General features: G+C 39.8%; 1 protein-coding gene across 2 annotated transcripts in view; it reads right to left on the bottom strand.

Annotated features, from left to right (window-relative positions):
• Nucleotides 1-12,557, bottom strand: part of PCSK2 (proprotein convertase subtilisin/kexin type 2) — a gene marked incomplete at its 3' end in the record, with an annotated part of 260,772 nt that overhangs the window by 66,016 nt on the left and 182,199 nt on the right. The gene's annotated exons all lie outside the window — the stretch shown is intronic.

The raw sequence follows: 12,557 nt of genomic DNA, 5'->3' as shown, positions 1-12,557 counted from the left end.
CTGAATGTGCATTTTAATAGGCTCTCCAGGGAACTTGTAGGTGCACATATATTTTTTTAATTTGTAAAATGGGTGCATGGAGCAAGGTTTGCTTTGGCCTTTCATGTCCCTTTCGCTCTCCATAATGGCTGTGTTATAATCTTCTCCCTCTTCCACCTACACTCTTTGACAGAAAGAAACTGAATTTGGTAAGTCATCTATACCTTAGCATGAATAAGGTTACCATATTGCCCTTCCCAGTATTATTCGCTTTCACAGAAGAGAATAGATATTGACAAAAGTGAAAGAATTCAATCTCAGGTAGCAGAGATTGAAGGATGGTAGGATGGAAGCCTCAGGAAATTCTTGGCACCTCTTAGACTGAAGCTCTTTCTATAGAGAAAAACAGTTCTGGGAATAGAGTTGTCACATGGATTTCCTTGGTTCTGAAGAAGACGCCTTGATGAACCCAAGAAAACAAAAGAAAGCAAGATAAAATATGGAATTATTATGCAGAATATTCTTGGACTCCATATGCTTTCAGGGGGAATTTGATTCTGTAAGAAAGAAGAGTAAAGGTTTAGAATGCGGGTTTCTGGCTGTTAAATAAATTTTGATGAATATAAAGGTTTGAATTATTTTTGCCTCCTGCAGCTTAAAATAAAGTTTCTGTCAAAACCTTAACAATATACCCAATTATAGACAAATTAAATGCCAAGTTGCTTTAACAGCAATAGGAGTTAAAGCATTTCTTTTAGAATGTGTTTATATTTCCATGTATGCTTATTTTTACACCCTGCCTCTTTCCTGAAAAGAAACAATGTCTCTCCATTATTTTAACAAACTGCAGACACACTAAGGTTAACAATACTGTGAGACATAATATGGCGTGAGTAAAAATCGGGGCACATGTAGGTAACTGTAGTGTGCTGTGACTCTTATAAGGTCCAAGTCTGAAAATTTCAAATTTGAACAGTGGGTCCAAGCTCATGACATGCTCCCCTTTGGTGAGTGCCTAGACCTGGTCACTTCCCCAGCCTTGAGCTAGACCTGCTGGATCTCTCCCCTTTCCCTGTGGCCTTCACTGCTGAGGTCTCTCTGTGGCCCTTCAATGACAAAGTTGACTTTGAGTGAACTGTGCAAAGGCAGCTTGCAGCAGCGCTGTGAGCCTTTGTCACTTTATTACCCATGACTTCAGGAGAGGGTGGCACAGAAGCAATGCCCAATTCAGGTTGAAAGAAAAGAAGTGATGTGGGTTTAAGAAAGGCAGATGAATTTAGCCTTGATAACTAAATAAGAGGCTGAGAAGAGTGGTTGTACAGAGCGACACAAGGATGCCGTGGGGGAGCCAGGACAAAGAGGACAGCTGCGGGGTACAGCAGCTGCTGTTTCAGAACTTGCCTGAGTGAAGGATGGGAAGTTGGAGTGGCTGACTCGAAAGGCAATTTGGACTTGAGGCTCACAGGCCCGCCAAGACAGTGTGCTGTCAGGCCCTGCAACAGCAACTGTGTAAATCAGTGCCAGTTGCAGTTCTGGAAAAGGAATCAGAAGGTAATGTAGCAGCCGGGGTCTAAATTTGTGTAGTCAAGGAGATGGGGTGCAAGTAAATTTTTGTTTCCCTCTCTTTTGAAGAGGTGTTCTACGGGGTGGGAGAGCTGCTTGAGGCTTCTCCTTTGCTTCCTCTGGGAGTGTCCTGCTTGCCTCTGTATGGTTGGTGAGGTCAAGGTCACCACTTTAGTGTCCAGATGTCCTGGGAGGGAGGGAGACACTACTTGACAGCCTTCCTCATGCCACTGATTACACAACGTCAGTATCACCTGCTTCTTCTTTTTTCAACCCTAAAAATAGCGAAGATGAATTCACTGATAGCTGAGTCATCTCATCAAAAAGGTTGTTCCGTCCATATATCATTTATTGGCGACTATGTCTTGCACACAAGCCCAGCTGTATGAATAATTACACAGGGTCCACTGCTATTATATATACATGTAGGTTTTATGTATAAATTATGTATGTGTAATACTCTACAAAAATTAATTTGAGTTGCACAATTATTTTGAGAATTGAGTATTTTAAGTCCCATTTTACAGATAAGAAAACTGAGGCTCGGCAGGTTAGGTGATTTGCTCAAGGCTTTTCAGCTAGAAATGGTTGAGTTAGTACTAGAAATTAAATCTGACTCTGGCTCATTTTCTTCTCTCTGCCCTGCATGGCACCTACAGTTCTTTCCTATGATTATAAAGTAAAGGCCAAGATGACAAGACTGAGCATCTTGCTTATCCCAGCAACCTTGGCATTGAGTGGGAACATTAAGACCTAGATACATTAAATGGCGGTGTGATGGGGGTGGGGCTTACTCAGGGTTTTGAGTTGCCACCCACTTTTGCATCTTCAATAAATCAAATTCAAAAACTTGTCCTCCATTTTCTCACTTGTCTCTTTTTGCTTTGAACAGTTAATCTCTGCTTTGGTGATTCCTTTCAGGATAACCTTGCTTAGAGGAGAAGATGGAAATAGAGTGTTATGACCTTGGCAGATAAGCGAAAAGGAAGCGCAGCCCTATTGTAAATATCTCAGTGTTTATAGATGAAAAAAAGCTAAATGGATCAGTTCCCTTTCATGAAAAAGTTGTTTGAGTCTTACCTTTGAACAAGACCAATTTTATGTTCCCAGCTAATGTGAAATGTGACACAAAAAAAGACTGGTCCCCAACTGTTCTGGAGAAAGATTAAATGCACTTCTGGTTCTATTCACAGCTATTCATCATTTTAATTGGTTTTGAAGTCAAAAAAACTTTGACAGCATTTGTGATGGGAATCCAACTTCATAATTCATAAACTATGGAAAAGTGATTACAGCTTTCATTTGGAGGCTGTGCACATACCTTATTAAGTTGCTACAAGGATGGAACACCAGAATCCACATTAATCACACAATCACTTTGAGCATGGGGGTTGCAGCAGTTGAATCGTGGACCCTGGTATCTTGGGAAGGGAATACTCAGCTGTAGGCCTTTTGGCAATGACATACCCTCCACTCAGGGTGTTCCTTGCTACCCCCACTGACATATACTTCTCAGCATTTCTAGGAAGTGGAAAGAGAGCTCATTTGGCACCCAATTTCCCTCCCCTCCCCTTATTAGACCTTCCCTCAACTGCAAAGACTGTTCTTCAATTCCATCTCAACAACTTCCTTGACTTTCTCATAAATTGAACGGTGACTGTTATATTACAAAAGCCCATATTTTATTCTCCACCCTCTACTGTATCTTCTCCAAATTGTCCCTTTCTCTAGACACCAATATGTCTCATTGGGGCCTGCGAATCCCTTGCCCACTCCACTCTTTTTTCAACATTTCTATCCAGTTTGTATTTGTAAGCTCCCTATTGACATCAGAGTACTTGCCCCAGAGTTTACACAGCCAGGTCCTTACTCTTCAGCATCTCCCTCAAGGCTGTTGGTGATGGACCTACAAGTTTCTCTCTAGTTCACCAAATGTTTTTTTTGGAATGAGGTCAGATAGCCAATGTCTTAAACTCTGTGGGCCATATTGTCTTTGTCACAATGATTATCTCTGCCTTTGTAGTGAGAAAACAGTCTCAATGATATGTAAACAAATACATGTGACTGTGTCTCAAAGATGCTGTTCACAAACAGCAACAAAACGCAATGAGTGAGCTATGGTTTGCCAAACTCTGCTTGCTATGAGTTGAAGTATGTCTCACCAAAATGAGCTCATACCAGATTAGGACAGACCCTAAATCTAATGACTAGTGTACTTAAAAGGATACCAAGTGGGCCTCCCCGGTGGTGCAGCGGTTGAGCACCACACTGCGAAGCTGTCCGCAGTCTCCACAGCGCCGGTTCGACTCCCCACCGGCCAGGGAGAACTCCACATGGCACGGCAAACCTCTCCTGCCTCGCCTGCTGCTCTCCTCAGCAGTGTCCTCGGTCCATCTGCCTGTCCTGCTTCCCGCTCTGGCTCCCCAAGTGCTGCAATAAACATAGCGGTGCAGGTGTCCTTTAGGATTAGTGTTTTTGTGTCTTTTGGGTAAATACCTAGGAGTGGGATTGCTGGATCATATGGAAGCTCTATGTTTAGCAGGTTGAGGAATTTCCACACAGCTCTCCATAGTGGTTGGACCAGTTTGCACTCCCACCAGCAGTGCAGGAGAGTTCCTTTATCTCCACCAACACAATGGAATATTACTCAGCAATCAAAAAAGATAAACTCATGCCATTTGCAGCAACATGGATGAAGGTAGAAGGGATCTTGCTCAGTGAAATAAGCCAGAAAGAAAAAAAAATGCCAGATGGTCTCACTCATAGCAGGAATTTAGAAAACCTAAATAAGGGACCAGGAAAAAGACTAATTATAATAAAGTAAAAATCAAAATCAACAAGCAACTATAAACCAGAGACACACTACAGGGGGGGAGACGGGGGTAGGATCAAAACAAGAGGGGTGGGAATTTTATGGGGTTGATAACCAAGACGAAAATGCATACATTGTACAAAAATAAAAAATGATCACTTGTAATCAGGGAAATGCAAATCAAAACAACCATGAGATACCATCTTACACCAGTGAGAATGGCACATATTAAAAAAACTAGCAACAACAAATGTTGGCAAGGATGTGGAGAAAAAGGAACTCTCCTGCATTGTTGGTGGGAGTGCAAACTGGTCCAACCACTATGGAGAGCTGGGTGGAGATTTCTGGACCTACTAAACATAGAGCTTCCATATGATCCAGCAATTCCACTCCTAGGTATTTACCCAAAGGACACAGAAACATCAATTCCAAAGAGCACCTGCACCCCTATGTTTATAGCAGCACTGTTTACAGTAGCTAAGCTTTGGAAACTACCCAAATGCCCAAAAATAGATGACTGGATCAAGAAGATGTGGTACATATATACCATGGAATATTACTCAGCATTCAAAAAAGATAAACACATGCAATTTGCAGCAACATAGATGGCGCTGGAAGGGATCATGCTCAGCGAAATAAGCCAGAAAAAAAAAAAAGAAAAATACCGGATGGCCTCACTCATAGCAGGAATCTAGAAAACTTACATAAGGGACCAGGAAAATGAATAACTATAAGAAAGTGAAAATCAAAATCAACAAAAAACTATGAACCAGAGACACTCTATGGGGAGTGGGGGGCGGGGAGGGGAGGGATTGGGGTCAAAATAAGGGGATTGCAATTGTATGGGGAATATAAAAATAAATTTTATTTTAAAAAAATGAAAAATGATGTAAAAATATATAAAATTAAATTTAAAAAAGAAGACCAAGTGAAGGAATAGAGACATAGAGGCACACAAGGAGGAGCACACCAGGTGAAGAAGAGGGCAGAGATTGGAGTGAAGGGTCTACAGCCAAGGAATGCAAGCATTGCCTGCTGCCACCAGAAAAAAGGAGTGATGATGAAAGATTCTCTTCTGAGCCTCCAGGAAGATGAACCCTATGGGTACCTTGATTTCAGACTTCCAGCCTCCAGAACTATCAGAGAATAAATGCCTGTTGCTTTAAGCCACACTGTTTGTTAGTGTGTAGCTCCAGCGTTCCCTTTTTCCTTTCCCCTGCATGCAGCTCCATCCATTCCTGTCCTCTGTGTGGTTTCATCTGTCTGAAAGTCTCTCTTCCATCAATCTGGCTCGCTCAGAACAGCTCAAATATCACCTGAGTTAAGAATTGCCATCCTCACATAATTCTCTGTTGTGGATAGATACCCCTTCATAACATTCACCTCATTTTCCCACCCTTTTCCAGCTCATTGTTAGTGTTTGTTTGTTTTTTAAAATTTATTTATTTATGCATACAAAAGCTGGGGTACAGGCCAGAGGTATGGGAGGGTGAGAGGATTCACCAGAGACAGAGTGGGGAGCAGAACAGGCAGACTGACTGAAGTGCACTGCTGAGGGGAGCAGCACGTGAGACGGACAGGTCTGCTGCGTCATGTGGGTTGCTCCCTGATGGGGGATGGAACTCGTGCTGCAGTGGCTTCTGACAGACAGCTTCATAGGTTGCATCTTAACCCTTGCGCCACCAGGGACAGCACTGTTAGTGGTTTAAGGATGTGGACTGTGTCTTTTACTTGATGTCACTGTGCACAGAGCAGACTTTCAATGCATGTTGAATGAATGAATGAACCCATTATAAGAATTCTCTAAACTATTTAGTTGACTCCTCCTGTATCATTTGTCATTAGGGGAGTTCTCAGGTGGAGTTGCCCATTTTGTATACATAAACAAAATTGCTGAAATAAGATCATTTGTTTTTGCAATTGGACAGAACAATGCAAGTATGTTTCAGGAGTTTCCAAATCATTAAATACTCACTTTTTGATTACTTGTATTTTTGTACATTAAAATGTTGATATTCTCAAGCCTCCTTTTATAAGTGCCAACATCATAACATAGCACTTCCATCAAGTTTAGTGATATTTAGTGGTATTGTAAGAAGTATTATTTGCATATTTTAACTGCATCTTGCTCTTATTATTTTAGAAAAGCAAATGCAAAATAGAAAAATGAAATAAGCAAAAAGAGATAAAAATAGTCATAAACTTAATTCAATTAAAACAAGATAGAAATCTTAGATATGCTGCAACATCAAACCTTAGCCTCAATTGAATACTCGTTGGATTTAACTCAGCCATGTTCAATTGTAATAGAACCTGTCTGTTTGAGGACAGGTCATCAAAATTATGTTAGAGTTGAGATATAATTACAATTATATAGTTATGATAATTATATATATTTTTAGTTTTCTGGAAATATAATCACATATATTTACTTTTAATGTTCAAATTTGGAGACTATATATGTTTCCAAAAATTTTCAAAAGAAAAAAAGCAAAATTCCATTTAAAATTATTTCATTCAGTTAAAAATTTCAACATGTTTGTTTATATATCTTTATAAAACTTTTACCTACAAAAATTGATGGGAAATGCAGTATCTGTATTGACTTTGATTTAGAGTCTAAAGTAAAAAGGAGTAAGTGATTTTCTGGAATTATGGGACTGAAGGTATTAATGTCCACATCCCAAGTTCTTTGCCCTATGCTGGGACAAGGTTGCAATGGAAGCCAGGCAACCCCACATCATAGCTTGCTCTCAAGACCCAGACCATGTAAGTTAGAGCAGTATTCACGAGAAGAGAGTTTTGTCCCAAGACAAATGAGTTGTTTCCAGGCTCCCTGCACTCTGAGAAAAGTTATGTTTTCTAGAGGTTAAATAAAAATTGTATTACAATACAGTTTACCAATTACAAGATAAAAGAAGTTTTATTTTCAAACAAAAGCCAATATATGAATATATATATAGTGACTTTATTTATAACTGCCCAAAGTGGAAATCATCCAATGTTCCACATCTGGAGAATGGATAGATAAGCTATGCACATTTGCACAACGGAATACTACACAGCAAATAAAAAGAACAACTACATGGATGAGTCACAAATGCATGAAAAAGGCCATACTGAAAAGGCTCTTTACTGTAGGATTCCATGTATATGATGTTCTAGAGAAGGCAAAAACTACAGGGACAGAAAATAGATCTGCAGCAGCCAGGGACTGAGGATGCAGGGAGGTTGGCCACAGGATGAGGGATTCTGGGCGTTAGTGGGGCAATTGTATCTCTTGATTGCAGTGATGGTTATTTGTTTGTCAAACTCATAGAATGATGCATCAAAAAAATAATTTTCCTGTAAATAAAAAGTGCATTGAAAAAACAGCATTTGTCTACCTGTCTACAATGTTCTATGTGATCCAAGTAAAAATGCTCTTATCTTCCTGGAATATTATAGATGATTTCTACTCATAGCTTTGGAATGAATATACTGCCTTTTCTCTCAAATCTCTTTTTCTCCTCTAAAGAACTATTTCTAACAGAAGTGACAATTGGGTGGGTCACGTGTTCTCTCTGACATGGTTAGCAAGATGCTGAAGGCTGCCTGTGGGGATTTTCCTGTTAGTGCTTTTTATCACAAGGATAGCATAAGTTTTCTTCAGGGTCATATTCTTTCGGGTTCAGAAAGAGTTTAACTCCATTTAAAGGGGAAAAATACCTTGGGGGATGCAACCAATAAATGTTTATTGGAATGTGTTCTATTTCCTAAAGGGCAAGCTGGAGGAGATAACATTCTTTAAGAAGCTGAGGCAGTGCAACTTCTGTGGTCCTGAAAATCCAGAGCTTATTTTGGAGAGTGAGAACTGATCCTTTTCTCAGTTCCCAACCCAGTTTTTGCCTTCTAGTTTGCATCGATAGTTCATTACTCAACATTTAAGTTGAAATTTGGCTGGCAAAGGAGGCTCCTTTTAATTCGTCTTCATCTCTGGTTAATTATAATTGATGTAACATTGTTTCTATCCCCTAAATACATTAACCAGCAAATGTTCAAGTCACAGCCTCTCAACTCTCATTAATTTCATTACTTAAGCTATTTTTTATATCATGTGTTTTATTTCCTCATTATGGACATTTCAGGCCAACAGTGAAAATAGGAACAAGTTGGCCTCACTGTTACCATGTTTTTCAAGGGCATTTGAGAGTCTTTGAACATTGCAACATTCTCTTCACATTACTTTTCCTTTCTTTGTGATAAAAATGAGAACTGATGTTCTTGGGAGGACTGTAATTGCTTAAATCATTTCAGAGAATAATTTGATAAAGTTTATCAAAATTAAAATTGCATGTAATCCTTGACCCAGAAATTTCACTTCTAGGAATTTACTCTAAAGTGATATTTAAAAAAGAGTTCAAAGATCTATTTTCAAGGAGATATATTCACTCCATAATTTATAGTAGTAAAACATTGGGGGAAAATCAAATGTCAGTCACTAGGGGCTCACTTAAATAAATTATGGTGTTTCCATACTACGGAAGAGGATATATTGTTACATAAAAGAATAGATTGCGCCATACGAGCTACTGCATAATTCCAGTGGAAAATAATCTGGAAGGATCCACATAAAACTGCCATATCACCAAAATTGGGTCATGAGTAGGATTTGTAGAGGAGGGGTGGGCGAGGGGAGAGAAAGGAAATTGCAGTTTTTATTTTAACTACACTTCAGTAATGTCTGGATCATTTTTTTTATTATGATGAGCAAGCCTTGCTTCTATATTAAAATACAAATAGGGAGAAAAGCGAGAGTGATGAAGTTTTAAGACTTTAGTTATCACGATTAAATAATACCCCTTTCTGCCTGCACACTGACTGGAGAGTTTCCACAGCTCTTGACATTTATTAACTTTTCTGCTTGAGATAACCTAGGAAGGAGTGCAGACAGGTATCCTCTTCTGGGTAGATGATGAAAAAGTTCATCAGGTTCTAGGACAGAGGTAGCTTCCCACTTTTGTATTTCTCACATTCTCAGAGGATTTTCAGTAGTAACTGATTTCTAAATTGGACTTTTTGCTAAAATATTGTGTTTAAAATCATATCCAAGGGGGGGGAATTGTATAGGGACTATAACCAAGATGAAATGCATACATTATTGGGCCTCCCCTGGTGGCGCAGCGGTTGAGCGCTGGGCTGTGAAGCTGCCTGCAGTCTCTGCAGTGCTGGTTTGATCCCTGACTGCCTGCGAGGGTCCCACATGGCATGACAGACCTCTCCTGCCACGTCCGCTGCTCCACTCAGCAGTGTATTCCGTCAGTCTGTTCCGCTCTGGCTCTGGTTAATTCTCTCACCCTCCGGCACTTCTGACTGTACCCAGAGCTTGTATAAATAAATAAATAAATCTTAAAAAAGAAAAAAGAAAATGCATACATTGTGCAAAAATGAAAAATGATGTAAAAATATAAAATTTAAATAATAATAAAAATACATTAAAAATAAAATCTTATCTGAAAAATTTGAGGGATAATTTATCTTTCACAAAGTATGCTGATGTTTAGCATGCAGCCTGATGAATTCTGGTAATCTGTACTCCTGTGTCACCACCATGGAGAGCAAAATAAAAACCATTTCTGTTACAGAGGCATCTTTAGAAAAGGGGAAGATACCATGTTTCTGACACCCTATATAAGCAGCTTCCTGGGACTAGCTACTGGGAATGAAGGGCAGACCTGACCTGCCAGGTGAAGCTATAAAATATGGAAGTCAGGTGTGCTTAGGGGAGACAAGTGGAGAAGGGCTCACTTGTTTCTTGTCTTTGGACTTGCAACAGGGCTTTGGAGGATCTGGAGGAGACATGAGGAGGAAAGAAAAGTGGAGACATTTGGAAGAGACACATGGGTGACAAATGGAGAGGCTGACAATGGCTGCCATTACGTTGATTTGTACTTTGATATTGCTCCTTTCATCCCAGACTTGCCTGGCCTCTATCTGTGGTTCCCCTCCAGAATGTGCCTTAGGCTGATAGAATGCTTTGGGGCCTTATTGTCTCCATTTTGGGTCAACTTTGTTTGACTAGATGTTTACCCACAAGGAGCTGGGTAACTTTAGGTGTTTTATTGGAAAAACTATTATCTTTTCTTCTCTATATATACCCATTAGTTCTATTATAGTTCTTTTTTTATTTTATACATTTTTTACATCATTTTTCATTTTTGCACAATGTATGCATTTTCATCTTGATTATAGTCCCCATATAATTCCCACCCCCCTTGTTTTGATCCTACTCCCTCCCCCTACCATAGTGTGTCTCTGGTTTATAGTTGCTTGATAAACTCATGCAATTTGCAACAACATGGATGGAGCTGGAGGGATCATGCTCAGCGAAATAAGCCAGAAAGAAAAAGAAAATACTGGATGGTCTCACTCATAGCAGGAATTTAGAAAATCTAAATAAGGGACCAGGAGGGCCTCCCCTGGTGACTCAGTGGTTGAGGGCTGGACTGTGAAGCTGCCTGCAGCCTCCACAGTGTTGGTTTGATCCCCAGCCACCAGCGAGGGTCCCACAGGGCGTGCAGACCTCTCCTGCCATGCCCCTCAGCAGTGTATTTCATCGGTCTGCCTGTTTTGTTCCCCACTCTGGCTCTGGTGAATTCTCTCACCCTCCCGCACTTCTGACTGTACCCAGCGCTTGTATAAATAAATGAATAAATCTTAAAAAAAAAAAGGGACCAGGAAAAAAACTAATTATAATAAAGTAAAAATCTATTAAAGTTCTTTTAAGAGTGTGTTTTGCCCTTGTGCACAAGGATAACCGGACCCCTTTAGAGTGTGCAATTTGGGGACCCAAAGGTACCCCTTGGTCGTGAGCTAATATTTCCACCTCTTGGGAAAGTTCTTTCATGCCCTTCTCTGTTTATCTCCACCTAACTCCACCAACCAACCTCTCTCTGATTTCTATCTCTGTTACTTAATTCTGCCTGTTTTAGAAAACTTCATATAAATGGTATACCAAAGAATATGCACTGTTTGGTGTTTGCCTTCTTGAGCTAACAATGTTTCTGAGATTTGTCTATTTTATTGTATACCTCGGTACTGTGTTCCTTTCATTGTGAAATAGTATTCCATTGTTGGTACACAGCACAATTTTATTGTCACTTGTTGATGGGCACTTGGATTATTTCCAGTTTTCACTACTATAAATAAAGCTGCCATCAACATTCCTGTATATGTCTTTTTTATGTACATATGTTTTCCTTTTCTCTTAGACAAAAATTTCAGGGTGGGATTGCTGGTCATATGGTGAATGTGTGTTTAATTTTCTAAACAACTACCAAACCTTTTCCCATAGGGACCAGGCCATTTAACATTCTCATGGGGTTTGCTGAGAGGTTTTGCCGCCTATAAATACCTACCTTTATGTACACTGTGGGTTTTTCTATAGCACCAAATATTAAAGGAAGCTTTTATCAACAGCCAACACAGTACTAAGCCCTCATCATTTCAGTTCCTGCTCTCCCCCAGACTGTAGAGCTGCTCCCCAGCAGGGGTGTCTGGAAGACTAGTCTTTGTCTTTTAGCAGGTGGTTTCTGGAGTTGCAAAGTCTAAGAAGTCTCCAGGCTGAGCATATTTTCACATACTGAAGAGCATTTGCTTTTTTTAGCCAAAGGTTTAGTAATATTCTTTGTTGTTTACTTGAGAAATCTCCCTTTCTTTCCCTATCTCAGTCGCCATGTTGCAGACACACAACAGTGAGAACAGATGACCCGGGTTAGTCTTCCTGAGATCCTTTGCTACTAGTGTGACTGGTCTGGCATTTCTCCAGGTGCGGTGCCTCACGGGCCTTTTAAAGGTAATCTGTATCTGTCTTTCATGCCTGTCCTATTTATATGGCAGGTGAGGTTTTCCCTGACAGCAGTAACTATAGATGCTTTTAAAAACATTCTATCAAGCTAAAATGAAGAGTCAATTAAATAAGAATGATTAGATTAAAAAAATAGCATGGTGGGTCCTATTTAGAAAACTCCCAGGTCTGGTCCAATTCCTCACTAGTTATTAAAGACACACTGGATAATATGGTTAATCATCATAATCAAAAGAGATTTACTAAGCACCCATTGTCACTCAGGATATAATGAGCCCCAAAGTAGATAAGGGTCTCTGCTTGGGACCGAACATCAGTGATATTGTTACTAAATATATTCTTTTCAAAATCTTTGTA

The sequence above is a fragment of the Talpa europaea genome, assembly GCF_964194135.1.
Source record: "Talpa europaea genome assembly, chromosome: 11".
NCBI classification, from domain to species: Eukaryota; Metazoa; Chordata; class Mammalia; order Eulipotyphla; family Talpidae; genus Talpa; species Talpa europaea.
This window is presented reverse-complemented; position numbering and strand designations above follow the sequence as displayed.